Source organism: Dermacentor albipictus, unplaced genomic scaffold, assembly GCF_038994185.2.
Source record: "Dermacentor albipictus isolate Rhodes 1998 colony unplaced genomic scaffold, USDA_Dalb.pri_finalv2 scaffold_28, whole genome shotgun sequence".
In the NCBI taxonomy this organism is placed as follows: Eukaryota; Metazoa; Arthropoda; class Arachnida; order Ixodida; family Ixodidae; genus Dermacentor; species Dermacentor albipictus.
Genome location: NW_027225582.1, coordinates 4203874 through 4218744, shown reverse-complemented (window position 1 = coordinate 4218744; position 14871 = coordinate 4203874).

Genomic DNA, 14871 nt, shown 5'->3' with positions numbered 1-14871 from the left:
GCCGATGGCTGCTTGCCGGTTCTTAGTTTCGTGATCCAAGCTTCACGAAGCCTCTTGTCCCGTGGGTATGTGTGAAGGCTGACATCGGGCTCCGTTGCGTACGTCCGGCACCGCGGCACCATGCAGTAGCCTACCATGTTGCGTGCCAAGGCAGCCACTACCTATTGTAGTGCTTTCAAACGTTGTAAAGAGGCACTCGAAGCGGGAAAATCTCGCCGCTAAATGAGGACCGAAGCGTACGAGGGAATTTAGACTTTCGTTTTCAGCTCGCTTCGGCGCTCCCGAAGCAGCCGACGCGGCCGCTATGCCCACGTGATCCCTCATAGGACGTCACGTCGACGGTGGCGCCAGCTTTTCCAGTGGTGGAGCTCGAGGCCAATATGTGTCTGCGAGGCTCGTGTTGGCGCGTGCGTCTATTTGTCGTACAAAAATCCCTCACGTGACCTGATCCTAGGTGCCTAGGGACAGCATCGCTTAGGGATTTTTGAGAAGGCGCGATGCTGGCGCCGAGCGACGCCGTGGCGTGTTCGTCCTCAGCGTGATCGTTCTCATGCACCGCGGGTTGTTCAACATTGCTCATGTGATTGTGCGTGCGTTGCTTGTGTGTTGATTTTAGGTTCTGTGTTACTTGGCGGAAAGCCGTGAGTAGTGGCGGTTCGGCAGCGCGGATTTGGCCTCGGTGAGCCCTGGCAGTACAGAATCTGCGTTGTGTGACCCGTGCTTTCTTGAGAACCCGGCGGTGGTGACAATTGAAATATCGAAGTGGCCTAGCACCTCGGCAGCGAAGTTCTGCGAACCGCGATGTGGCGTCGCCGTCTCCGACTTTGCTTAACTGACATCGAGGGATGAGCTGCTGGCTGCAAGTCATGTAAATGCGACTGCGTCGACCGCCCACTGTTCAGCGCTGAATGTGTGTTTGGTGTGCTGTGCTTGAAACGAGTGCTGCAGCCGTGCAGCTGGGGTGGCGGTGGAGCAGAGTGGCTTAGGAGCTACGTTTGCGCGTTCACAGACATGTGCTCCCGTCTTGGTCTCATTAGCGGCTGTCGCGGGATTGTGGTGTGCTAGCTCCTTGCCTAGTATGAAGCTTACGACGCTAACACACAGCATGTTCACGTTTTTCCGCGCTTTATGTCATTTGCATGACGGCCGAGTTGAAAACGAGACATATGTCTGTGTTCTTTGCGTTTGTATGTTGTAAATTACTTTCTGTTGTAGAAGTTCTGGGAGTCTTATCACGCAAGGAGTGCGAACGTAAACATAAACACACGTGTGTCTGAAACTTTGAATTACCCATAATATCCTTTACGACTGATAAGTGGGCTACACGGCCTCTGTGAATCAGCTACCGTTTTTTGCGACACTCTTCCGTGTGGTAGACTGATGCATGGTGCGCGTTCATTTCTGTACTGTTGTAAAAACCGTTTGTTTATTCACTCAATACAAATGTACGGCTTCTTCGCCGCAGTACATTTTAGTTACGCGGTGAAGCATACTAAAAGTGCGTGGGGGGGGGGGGGGGGGGCTGCTATCCACCAGCATAGTATGTCCGACCTGAGAGGCGGCGGGTGCGCTAGTGTATAATTAAAGAACTCTTATTATGGTCCAGTGACAGTGGCCCCTTTTCACTTTTAGTATGCTTCACCGCGAAATATTAGTGTATTGCGAGACAGATAATCTTAAAAATCCCAATTATGCGGGGTTTCTTTTGTAGCTTGCTACACCGCAATACAGGGGTGTAAATAAGCATCGTACAGTAAAGCATACTGTGAGTGGAAAGGGCACATAGGTTTACACTGTGCTCATTATTTTCAATTGTGACATAATTTGCAAGTGCATCTGTGCTCGTGGTACGCTTCATTGACAAATCTTTGTAAATTACAAATTCATATTGCAGGGAAGCTTACTAAAGCACATTCGCCATTATGGTATGTGTTATTCACCTTCAATGCAGGAGCACAATGCGGATTCTTGCCCCTGCTTTTGGCTGGACTGCACATGCTCTTTGAGAATTGATTCATTTCATTGATTCATTCTTTGATTAAGCGCGAGACCTAGCAATGGGTAGCCCAAATATAGATTTGAGAAAACCAAAACGAATTCAGCAGTAATAAGCTAAAGGGTTGTTTTGGTGTAGACCAGTGGCCAAGTCCGGATATGAAAGAGGAGGAAGAAAAACCAAGTCTTTCCACTTCAACACTGGGAGGCACAACTCCCACAAATAAATACGACTCTTACTTATTTGACTTTTTAAAGGAGATTACCGACTTGCATCGGCAAGTGTTCACTTCAACAAACGCTGCATGAAGTAAGCTTCCTGCGCATATTTCACCAGCTACTGCATCATTGTTTCACATTATGAGTGAAACTGCAATTTTTTTGTACCACAACTTGCCCAATTTTGTGTTTAGGATGTTATCAGTGCTATTAAGGCACTTAAATACTCATGAATAGTAAAGAGAAAGAAAATAAATATGAGAGAGCAGTGTTTTTTTGTGCGTAGACTATGCATACGCCTGGTGCTCTTATGGTCATTTTTTTTTACCTATCCGCTAAACCATTATAAACAAGAAAAGTTTATACACACACAAGTTTACCACGGGTATCGTTGGTAAGCAAAGTATATTTATTCGGTGACATTTTCTGCAGGCCTGTTATTGGGCTTTCCTTCCTTCCTTTTCAGCTGTGCAGGAGAAGTGATGAGACTGTTTGACAATTTTAATCGTTGAAAGACTTAGCGAAACCTTTTTAGGGTTGTTTTTTCTTGGTTTCAGACTCTGCACATTGCATTTTAAGGCGTGTTTTCTGTGTTAGTTGCTTTTTCTTTATGGGTAGGGCATGTCAACATTTTTTACACCATGTCAAGTATGTGGTGCCACAGACTGTTCTTAGATGGAGTCTTGCCCTTTCATTCTGTAAAATATGATGTCGGTTGTTTGTGTCCAAGGCCGTTATACAGCGTGATTGTATCATTTTGCCAAGTTTTGCCTCTGCCACCCAAGCTTGAAAGATTGCTACCCACTGCTGGTGGCATGACACATGTGACATTTCTTTTTCAATAAAAGGAAGTTTGTCACTTATCCTGTGCACTGGTTGTCTTTTGTCTCTCTGAATTGCGATTTGTTGCCTATTTGCTCTTTTATTGCATTTTAGATTAGGAATGGCTATCATAATTGACATTGACAGCCAGACCACTTCCACAAGGAAGTGTTCTGGCTCCAGTTTTATTTCTCATTTACATTAATGATCTGCCTTCTAATATTCCAGTCAATGTTAGACTTTTTGCTGACGATTGTGTTCTGTATCAGGTAATCAATTCTCATAATGACCATGTGGCCTTGAACAACGCTTTGTCACTTGTGTGCAAATGGTGTATCGAATGGCAAATGACTTTAAATATTAAAAATCAGCTATTTTATCAATTACTAGAAAAAGCTCGCATCAGATTTTAACTACGCTATAAATAACGCCACACTTAACAAAGTGAAGGAGTACAAGTACCTTGGCTTAACATTAACACACGATTTCAGATAGGAGCGCCATGTTAACAACGTTACCTCAACCGCACAAAAAAAATTGTTTTTCCTGAACAGAGGTCTTTGACTAGCACCCCCAAACACAAAACTACTAGCATATAACACCTATGTCAGATCTATATTAGAGTATGCTAACGTTGTTTGGTTTCCTTTCACCAAAGAACTCATTAACAAACTAGAAGCAATTCAAAGGAAGGCACTCAGATATATTTACAACAAACATAGGTTAACAGACTCACCCACAGAATTGCTAAAACAGGCCGGTATACTGACCTTACAAAAACGCGCAAGGCTTGCACGATTAAAATTTATGTATCAACTTATTCATAATGAATTGAAAATAGACAGTTCCAAATACTTATCTTTAGCACAAACACGACTCACCCGACATAAACATTCACTGTCATTAAACGAACACCCATTTCATACGGAAAGCCATAAGCATTCGTTTTTCCCTTTAATGACACGTGAATGGAATAAGCTGGACCCTAATATTACGGACAGCCCATCGTTAACAACTTTTTTGACATTAGCCGAAAATGAATTGCGTGCTTCACAATTATGATGTACTTGTGTCACCATCTATTTTTGTGCCATTTTATTTCATTAGATTGTGTACATAATCACAATATCTTTAACGACACCTTAAACGTATCTTATGGATTACTACCTCTTGTGTATACCTCACTTTTATAACTTGTATTACTTGCCATTACTAAGTACTATTGTTTATTTATGCAAATTGTTTACTTCTTTCTAGTTGTCATTATTGCTCACCACCATTGATATTTCACAGACTACCTCATTACCCCTTGTTACTCTTAAATTTAATGCTATGTATTGTGTAATTTATGCATACCATTTTGTTTACCTTTGTAAATTTTCTGGCTTTGATTACCTGTTGCTTTTTATTAACATTATTACAGTGTATAACGTTACTTTTATGCCTACTACATTGTCTGCCTCTGCTAACTGCATGCTTAATATGTCTAACCTTATTATTGCGCTAATTATTATTGTTACACTGCAAGATAACTATGTATGCCCGTCCTGTTATGATCCCTGATGGGATCGACAGTATGAATAAATAAATTTAACCATATTGGACACAATGTGGATGACATGTAATTACAATATATGGCCACCATAAATATAATAGAAATTAATAATTCAAGAATAGTGCATTTGCATGGTGGTGCATCCATGAATTGTGGCTATAAGGTACCAGCGCTGCAGGTAGCACTGCTTGTGCTGAATATAGTTCAGCTCTACTACTTTCAAACATCATTGTTTTTATATGCATTTGTACAGCTCCAGTTTCTGTGAACAACACACATCTGGTGGAAGAGTGGCTTGCACCTGCAGTTGGGTCCAATGAATAGCCAAATTTCTGCCTGTTTTCCTGTTATTAGCATATTAGTAAGGGCAGTCATTTCTATAGTAGCCTGTTTGCCCAGTGTAGAAGCCGCTGCAGGGTGTCACGATCTCATACACATCTTCAGCTTTGCAGGGGACACAGAATCTGGCACAGTTTGTCACAGGCCATGCATGCGGGGCAAGTTGAGTTTACTCACTAGCAAAGGGAGAACCAAGCTTGTTGGATATGAAGTCAACCGCCTGTGTACTCAGTGGTCTTCTTCATTTCGTGTGACATATGTGGTTATAGCGACCCTTGTTTTAAGCACTTCTTGTCCAGCAGCGGTCGTTTGCTTTTGAAACAATCAGGGTACTTTGCTGGGTGCAAGCGTTCTACTGTCCAAAAGCTGTCATTGAGAGCACTGTTGGTTTGGTGGCAATACAGTTCAGAAGCGATTGCAACAAACCTTATTCCTAGTTGGCCTGGATGCTCACGGTGCTCATAAAGCAGCACCATGAGGCAAGCAAGGTGAACGGATGCCTCCAAGCCCTTGTTCGTTTATCCCACTGTTCTGTTAGTAACAACCATGAGACTTGAAACCAAGAAGCTCAAGTTCAGCACTCGTGTGGTGACTGCGGAGGATCCATAGAAAGCACAAAAACATAAAACTCAAGGGAGAGGCTAACGCACCATTTAACACTTAGTATTGCTGCAGCCCACCCTGCTCTTTCATTTTGTCTGGTCGTGCTACATCTTTTTACTATAGATAGGCATCAACTTAGGCGATGTTCCCAATCAGAGTCCAATTTTTATATACACTATGTGCTGGTTCAAAGCGGCTCGAAAAACTGCAGTGGAAGCTTCAAGTAGAAAAGGTGCCTGGAAGAAAAAAAAAGCTGTGCTGCAACCATCTCGGCAACATCCTGTCCCCTTAATAAAAATTGCGCTTTCATAGCAACTTGAGCCCTCCAGTTTAGAGTAAAGTACCAGTGCACTTATGAACAATGTATCAATTCTCAAAGAGCATGTGCAGTCCAGCCATAAGCAGGGGGCAAGAATCCGCATTGTGCTCCTGCATTGAAGGTGTATAACACGTACCATAATGGCGAATGTGCTTTAGTAAGCTTCCCTGCAATATGAATTTGTAATGTACAAAGATTTGTCAATGAAGCGTACCACGAGCACAGATGCACTTGCAAATTATGTCACAATTGAAAATAATGAGCACAGTGTAAACCTATGTGCCCTTTCCACTCACAGTATGCTTTACTGTACGATGCTTATTTACACCCCTGTATTGCGGTGTAGCAAGCTACAAAAGAAACCCTGCATAATTGGGATTTTTAAGATTATCTTTCTCGCAATACACTAATATTTCGCGGTGAAGCCTAAGCATTGTACTGCGGTGAAGCATATTTCATCGTCTTGGTGTGTCGTCTTCTCTCACGTCCAATATCATTTAAGTAATGCCAATAATGATTGGTTTGCACAGACCATGCATAAAGAAAATTCGACGAGCAACAGTCACGCATTGGGATAACATTCGGGAATCGTCGATTGATAAAGTACCCTCAGAGCCCTCAGAAATTGTTCCCGCTTTGCAAGAATTGCTACGGAGGAACACCACTGTAACCACAGTTGACGAGGAACAACCTCAACCGGACCTCGCCATTTTGCAACTTTGGGCAAAGAGACGTCAGGCAGAAGTGTATGCGTCGAGGAATCGCGATGCACCAGGTTAGCACGTGCACGTGCTAACCATATAGCGGCGAAGGCACGTCGGCACGAAAAGCAATTTTCTCGACCACGATGGTATGAGTGGTGCGAGAATCTTGGATCGGGCATTGGAAACAGAGCACTTTGGCGTACGTTGCAGTCAATGGAACGCGGTCATAAGCAACCTGACCCTGCAGCGAGCGTTAGGTTAGCGATGCAGAGTTCGCCACATCAATTTGCAGAATACGCTGCTAGAGCGCTTTTCCCGAAATACGATCAAGGATCACCTATACACTGCCCCGACATCACACCTGGTGCCGATGGTATTCCTTATGAGGTTTTCAAGAACATGGAAGGAGCAGCTCTCAACGCACTTCTTCAGGCTATTAATAAAGTATGGGAGACTGGAAACGTTCCACCTGATTGGAAGCATTCAATTGTTGTCGTGATTCCGAAACCAGGAAAGTCTCCAAATAGCGTGCAGTCTTTACGCCCAATTCCACTAACCTCAACTGTCTGCAAGCTCGCTGAAAAGATGCTGGCCACACGTGTTTCCTGGTGCTTGAACGCCACGATAAATATCATCCTGCTCAAATTGGATTCCGTTCTTACTTGGGAACTGAAGACGGACTTTTTATCTTATCAGACGATGTTTTACAGGTTTCACCACAGTCACGCTGCGCGCACGGTAGTAGCAACAGACATAGCGAAAGCTTATAACAATATAGACCATGCAATCATTATAACCATACTCATCGACCTGGGACTTCCACCGCGGGTGATAAGATTCATCTACTTGTTCCTTCAGAATCGCACATTTGCGATTAGAGTAGATGGAAGGCAAGAAAGATACTTCACATCGAACAGAGGAGTCCCACAAGGTTCGGTTTTGGCTCCTTTTCTCCTCAACGTTGCTCTAATGCCTCTAGCCTGGCAACTACATCGGATTCCAGACGTGAGGTTCTTAATCTATGCGGATGCCGTCACTTTGTGGTCCGTGCATGAATATATATCTAGACAAACTCAGCAGCTTCAAGAAGCCCTTGATGTTCTGAACAACTACGCTCGGAAAGCAGGGTTGGACATTTCCACCCAAAAATCAAGCTATGTTGTGGTGGCCAACAAGAAAGGACGCACAAGAATCACGCAGCACCCCTTTGTCACTGGGCCCAGTGACAATCCCTGAGGCTTTTGAGGTCCGCATACTGGGTCTCGATATTCACCACTCCGGCAGTGGTGCACACTGGCTCCGTAAAACCAGACAGTTCGACAAAAACACTTCACCTTGTTCGTCGCATTGCAGCAAAAGCAGCTGCAGCTCGTACTGACGTAGCTCGACGGTTGGTGCGTGCAGTCTTGCAGCCACGAATTTTATATCAGGCACAATTTCAACGACTGACTTTGGCACAGCTGGCACAGTTGGAGACGATTAATCGCGATGCTATGCGCACAATCACAGCACTCCCCGCATCACTCCGATACCAACCTTACAGGAACATGCCCAGCTCAACACAACTACAGAGCTAATTTTGCAATGTGAAATAAAAAAGCAACTTATTCCGGCTGTCGCTGCGTTGCATGCTCATTTTCAGCGCGGCTCTCGGATTGACAATCAGCCCTATCCAATGCCTCCCTGGGAATTCACCAGCATCACAACTAATAAGCCAACGAAGTTACGACGCAGCGATACAACAGGTATTATTGATGAACACAATATCGTGGATGCATCATGCGCTAACAGCTGCAAAGTCTATACGGATGCTGCCATTCTCCCACACGGCGGAGCGACATCATGCCTGAGTACTACGCATAATTTCATCAGTGGCCACCAACGCTATTTATATAATTTAAAATGAAATTATGGGGTTTTACGTGCCAAAACCACTTTCAGATTATGAGGCACGCTGTAGTGGAGGACTCCGGAAATTTTGACCACCTGGGGTTCTTTAACGTGCACCTAAATCGAAGTACACGGGTGTTTTTATCTACGGAAGCCAGCGCTCTAGTAATGGGACTTCAAGCCATCCACAACGCTGTGCAAGATGCGACATCTAAGCTGCCTACCATCAAGCAACTAGATATCTTCACTGATTCTTTAGCGGCTATTCAGGAACTCAAGAAGGTTGATAAGGCGATGGAAATCTGCGAGACAATACACACTATGAATAGTAAAACATCTACTTGCCTCAAGGTACACTGGATTCAAGGCCATTCAGAGAACCCTCGCAACAATGCTGCTGACCAGCAGGCACACTGCCCTCCTAATCCTGATCTTCCGCCTATTCTCCTCCCAGCTCAACGCCTTAACTCGCTCCGGGCCCGCAAAAAATTTATCCGGCAGGACACACACGCTCTTATCCCACCGTGTGTCTGCTCCCTCCCCCTTCACCTTAATAGGGCGGAGGAAGTTGTGCTTAGGAGGCTTCGGGCGGGGGTAGCCTTTACACCGGCCGTTATCTCAAGGTACTGGTCGCATTTACCACTGGGTGCTACGTGTCCATACTGCTCCGTTCCTGTGATGGAAGCAGATACATACCACCTAATATGGACATGTACTGGTTTAAAATCGGAACGCTCGCGTCTCCTACTGCAAGCCAGCCGGCCTCCGCTACAGTGTGACAACCAGCTATGACTGCTGGATACATGACAACAGATTCCACAAAACACTGCTTCAATTCATACACAACACAGGCCTCACAGCACACATATAATACACATATACGCACCAAGAATTATGCCGTAAGGGCAAGTCTTTATCGCAATAAAAAAAAAGTGTACATGCTGTGTGTTAGCGTCGTAAACTTCATACTAGGCAAGGACTAGGCACACCACAACCCCGCGAGAGTCGCTAATGAGACCAAGACGGGAGCACATGTCTGTGAACGCGCAAACAAAGCCCCTAAGCCCCTCTGCTCCACCGCCACCCCAGATGCACGGCTGCACCATTCGTTTCAAGCACAGCACACCAAACGCACATTCAGCGCTGAACAGTGGGCGGTCGACGCAGTCGCATTTACATGACTTGCAGCGAGCAGCACATCCCTCGATGTCCGTTAAGCAAAGTCGGACACGGCGATGCCACATCACGGTTCGCAGAACTTCGCTGCCGAGGCGCTAGGCCACTTCGGTATTTCAATTGTCATCACCGCCGGGTTCTCAAGAAAGCACGGGTCACACAACGCAGATTCTGTACTGACAAGGCTCACCGAGGTTAAAGCCGCGCTGCCGCACCGCCACTACTCACGGCTTTGCGCCAAGTAACACAGAACCTACAACCAACACACAAGCAACGCACGCACAATCACATGAGCAATGTTGAACAACGCGCGGTGCAGAGGGCGATCACGCCGAGGAGAAACACGCCCCGGCGTCGCTCGGCGCCAGCATCGTGCTTTCTCAAAAATCCCTTAACGATGCTGTCCCTAGGCACCTAGGATCAATCAGGTCACGTGAGGGATTTTTGTACGACAAATAGACGCACGCCGTGTTGGCTGGTGTCGTAAGAGGCTTCGTCTAAAACGTGGATATGGCTACGCAAATAACATGTTCTCAAAGTAAAATCTTCATAAAATGTTTCCATTCCCGCATATTACATCTTTACTTACCCACGATGCATGACCAAGCGAAGAAAAGCAGGAACAGACGACCAACTGTTTCAAAGCGAGCGCGAACCTTGTCGTTTGTCTTCCAACTTTAGCGGCCCGCTGATACTTTTTACGTAACATGTAGTCGTACACACAATAACAAGTTCTCATAGTTAAACTAAACATGTTTTCGCGTAATAATAAAGCTAAAACAGCTTTTCACGTGCTGTTCTAGTAGAAAATGAATCATGGTGACAGACGGAACGGTATTTGCCAAGCGCGTCTTCAAGGTGTCCTGTCTCTACAAGAACGCTGCCAATCCGAATCCACAATATACCGGCATTCCCATGCATACCACAGCGCAGCAGCGCCAGATTTCCCTCTAGGTAATGTAGTGAGAAACTCTATGCAAGAAAGTATCAAGTGTTCAGCCGTTTCCTCCTCCTCTCCACACGCACCGCACAACAAGTCTATCTCCTGGATCTATCTGGCTCGGTACGTTTTTGTCAGCAGTACAATGAGCTTCCCTTAGAGTTATCGTAAATATTTTCTTTGGCTATTTCTTGCTTAAACGTCCTGTATGTCTCTATAATGCTGATTTGGTTTGCATCTCTGTTTTCCACATACCCCTTTCTCAGATAATTTCTTGCCTGTCCCGCCGCTGCTGCCCAAGTATTTGCTTGACAATTTTTTAGTTCACTTCCTCCACTTTGCGTCAACATATTCCTCGTGTATAAGTAACTGAAAACCTTCTTAGCCCACCGCATTTCGCCCATTTTTCTCAATCGCTCCTCAAATGCTGTCTTGCTACTAGCTGCCCTCGAAAGAGTACCATCCCAGATCCCCCTGCACCCCAAGATTTGGTGTCTTGTCATGTGTTCCAAGAGTGATCCTACCCACACCACGTTGCCTAGTTTCCAACTGTGCCCAGGTCTCTGCTCTCATACATAGAATTGCATTGGCAAAAGTCAGGCCCGGAACCATTACCCCCTTCCATATCTCTCGTACTACCTCGTACCTATTGCAGTTCCACAGCGCCCTACTCTTCATAATCGCTGCATTTCTGTTACCTTTAGTCGTTACATATTTTTTGCACACTGTCAGATGCTCAATTCCATTATTGATCCACATCCCAAGATACTTGTACTTATCAACTATCTCAAGCGTGGCCTCCTGTATCCTATGCTCGCCGCAAATGTGATGATCATTAAAAATCACGACTGTTGATTTTTCTTCGCTAAACTTCAAGCCTAATCAGTCTCATTCTGTACCATAGAGTTTCCTACAAAATTACTAGAGGAAACTCTGGCGCTAGTGTCTACGTGAGCTACAATGGGAGCGGTTGTCCCAGCATGGGAACTATGGGAAGTACATGGATTTGCCTAAACTTCGTTCTTTTGGCTTCAAACGGCTTTGTGACTTCGTAAACTCGTCATTTTCAACAGTGTATTGCGCAATTAATAATTAAATAAACATCATTAAAATTACCCGACGGCAGGATTCGAACACAGGAACTCTAGTACAGAAGCCTGATATTGAAACCATTAAGCCATGGATGCATGTATCGGCAAGCGAATGAAACGCACTTATGAATTTATCGCGGACATGTCAGTGCTTTAAGACGCTTGGCGCGTTTCGATTTGGCCACCTGGACAAGCTCAATCGTTGCAATTAAATCAATTGTACGCATTCCCGGCGTCTTCTGCACTTCGAGGAATGTAGATTGCGCGGAAATATATGACAATAAGGTTTATATAGCGTAATATACAAAGCCACAAGAACGTCTGAATCCACAAGCACGAACATCAGACAAATTCATGTACTTCCCATCATTCCCACGGTAGGACAACGACTGCGGCGCCAGAGTTCCCTCTAGTAATTTTTTTAGGAAACTCTATGTTCTGTACCACACATGTCCATCAATCCCTGCAGATCTTGGGCTCTATTCTCGACACGCATGGCGGCTGCACGGCCACCATTATCCGCCATGTTGACTCTCTGAGTGGCTGTGGAGAGCTAACGTGCCTTGAAATTTGTGCCGGGAAACGGAAGTTTTGCGAAATGTCATTTTGCGTTTTCATCAAGATGACGAAACGTGACGTGAAGCTGCACATTTTATGGACTAATACATTTTTTTTGTCCTTAGCAGATATATTGTGATGTTAGCGCTTCAAAAAGAATGTGAGCGGTAGCGTGCAGAAGCCAGTGCAATTCATCTGCAATTGCGCGAATATGTGGTGGCGATCCAAGATATGCGCCATGCCAGCTTGCTGATTGGCTGAAGGAATATCTCATGCGGAGCATCACAGGAAGGGCTGATTCGTAAACGTCATTTTGACGATGCGTGACGTTGCGCCGGGCCGCCATTGCTGAGATTTTCCGCCATAATTTTTGCTGCGATGAGCCGCGCGAATTATGCTAATGAGCAGCCATATGCAATGGCAGCCGAGAGGAATGCGTATCGCCACATTTTCGCCGTCGTTTGGCGCTACGAAAATATTTTGTTCATTACGCGTGCTCATAGTATTTGCATCGCTCTCGGGTGGTGTTGGCATTTGTGTTTGGGGCTATCATTTTTTTTAAGAGAACGCGTTTATATGAAATAATATTGATTGAATATAGCAAACTTTCGGCAAGGTTGTCCACTTTTCACTGCTGCATTTGTATTGTAATTAAGATTAATGCCTTTTTGCACAGTCAAAAGTTATGACAACGGCCTCTTTTTAATTTATAAAATGAAATGTACGCAACTTTCGTGATTGATTGATTGAAACTTTTATTAGAAGGAATGGCCCGTGGCCTAAGATAGGGGTGGGGGTTAGGTGAAAGGAAGGATGCCAGCCTCCTTCGCAAAGGAGAGCAAAGCATTGATTCTTCTGGTGGCATCTGCTTGAGGTGCGACCCAGTCTTCGTACAATGCCACCTTTAGAGGTCGGGTGTGCTTGTCCCTAAGGGTGGCTGTGGCAGGACAGGACCAGATCATATGTTTAAGATCGACGTTGATCGCAGGGCAGTTGGGGCATTCCACTTCTGTTCTTCCCCACTTGCTCAGGACATCCGGTGCAATAGATGCCTTAGCTCTTGCTTTGTGGATGAGGACCTGGGCTGTTCTAGGAAGGCGAGTGGGAATGGGAGGAAGGGTGCTAGGAATGGACTCCCGTAGTAGAGCATTCCTCTCGTGTTTCAACCGGGCAATCTGTTGATCTGGTAGAACGACGGATGACGGGGAGCTATAGGTATGGTCCAGCAGGGACGGGCTCACTTCACGGCTGTGATGGTGGTCTTCTCTCATTTTCTCGCCTGCAGCTTCATGGGCCGCCCTGTTCCCCGCTCCCCTCATGTTGTGACCAGGTGTCTAGTGTACGAAAATGCGTGCATGTCTATAGTCCCGCAGGTGGCGGCAGGCTTGTTTTATGCGGTGCGCTATGGTAGTCGTGTAGGATCGGGAGTTCAGTTGCTTGACGGCCTCTTGACTGTCGGTGTAGATGTGAACCGTGTCTTCGGTGCGCGCCTCAGAGAGTTGAATGGCTTATTCGATGGCCAGTAGTTCAAGATCGGTGGCTGTCCAGGAAGCATAGCCGCTGTGGCTCACGGCGTGTGCTTGCCCGTTTTCTCTGTAAAAAGCGGTAGCAGCATACATTTTTCCTGAATGTTCACCGTATTGTAACGCAGCATCAGTATATATTTTTGTTCCTTCATGCTTTTGTTCCGCGTCTAGTACACTTTGTTGTCGGTGTGCCCTGCCTTCACTTTTGGTGTTCTTTTGGGTTCCGTAACCCTTATTTCATCCCAGGGTGGAAGGAGGTGATGCAGCTCTGGCAGCTGCAGGTTGGTGCCATGCAGTGCAGATAGCAGTCGCTGACCATTCCACGTGTTCTTCAGCCTCGTTTCATGGTTATCCTTGTGGGTTTTAACCAATGCTTCCACCGCCAGGAGGCCGGAGTATCTGTGCAGGTCTCCTATTTTTGCGTGTGTTGGTAGGCCGGTGATTGCCCTCATAGCCAGGTTGTGTAGCTTGTCAAGTTGCTTGTAGCTTGCGGCCGTCAGGTCGTAAAGTGGGGCTCCGTACCTTATCTTGGCGATGAGAACAGCTACCGTAAGCCGCCGTGCAACCTCTGTTCATGCCCATCCGCTGTGGTGGGTTAGCCTCGTGATAAGGTGCACCATCGGTTTCCATTGCTGCTTCAAATGTTGCAGCCATGTGCTTGCCGTGCCGTCCTTGTTGATTGGGATGCCCACTGAATATTCTGAGGTATCCCTCTTCCGGTTGGCGAATTTGGTGACCATCGAAGTAAAGGGTTACGTTGGAACTTCCATGTTTGTCATCTATCGTGATGTAGTGCGTCTTCCCCGGCGATGGGCCTCATGCCTGTTGGTTTGAGCTCCTGATCAATTATGTCCAGTGCATTTTGTAGCGTTGTTACTTGTTCAGCTGAACTGAGCCTATAGGTCGTCCACAGGGTTATATCATCAGCGTACATTGTAAACCAAAGGTTTTCGACTGCGTTTAACTTCCACGCGATCTTGGCCATGACGACATTAAAGAGTGTAGGGGAGATGACTGACCCCTGTGGGACTCCTACAGAGTTGGTGAAGTGCCTGGCTAGATGACCGGGAGATAGCTGAAATTCGTATGTCATGCCTTTTAAGAATGCTTTCACGAAGTTTACAATTCTGGTGC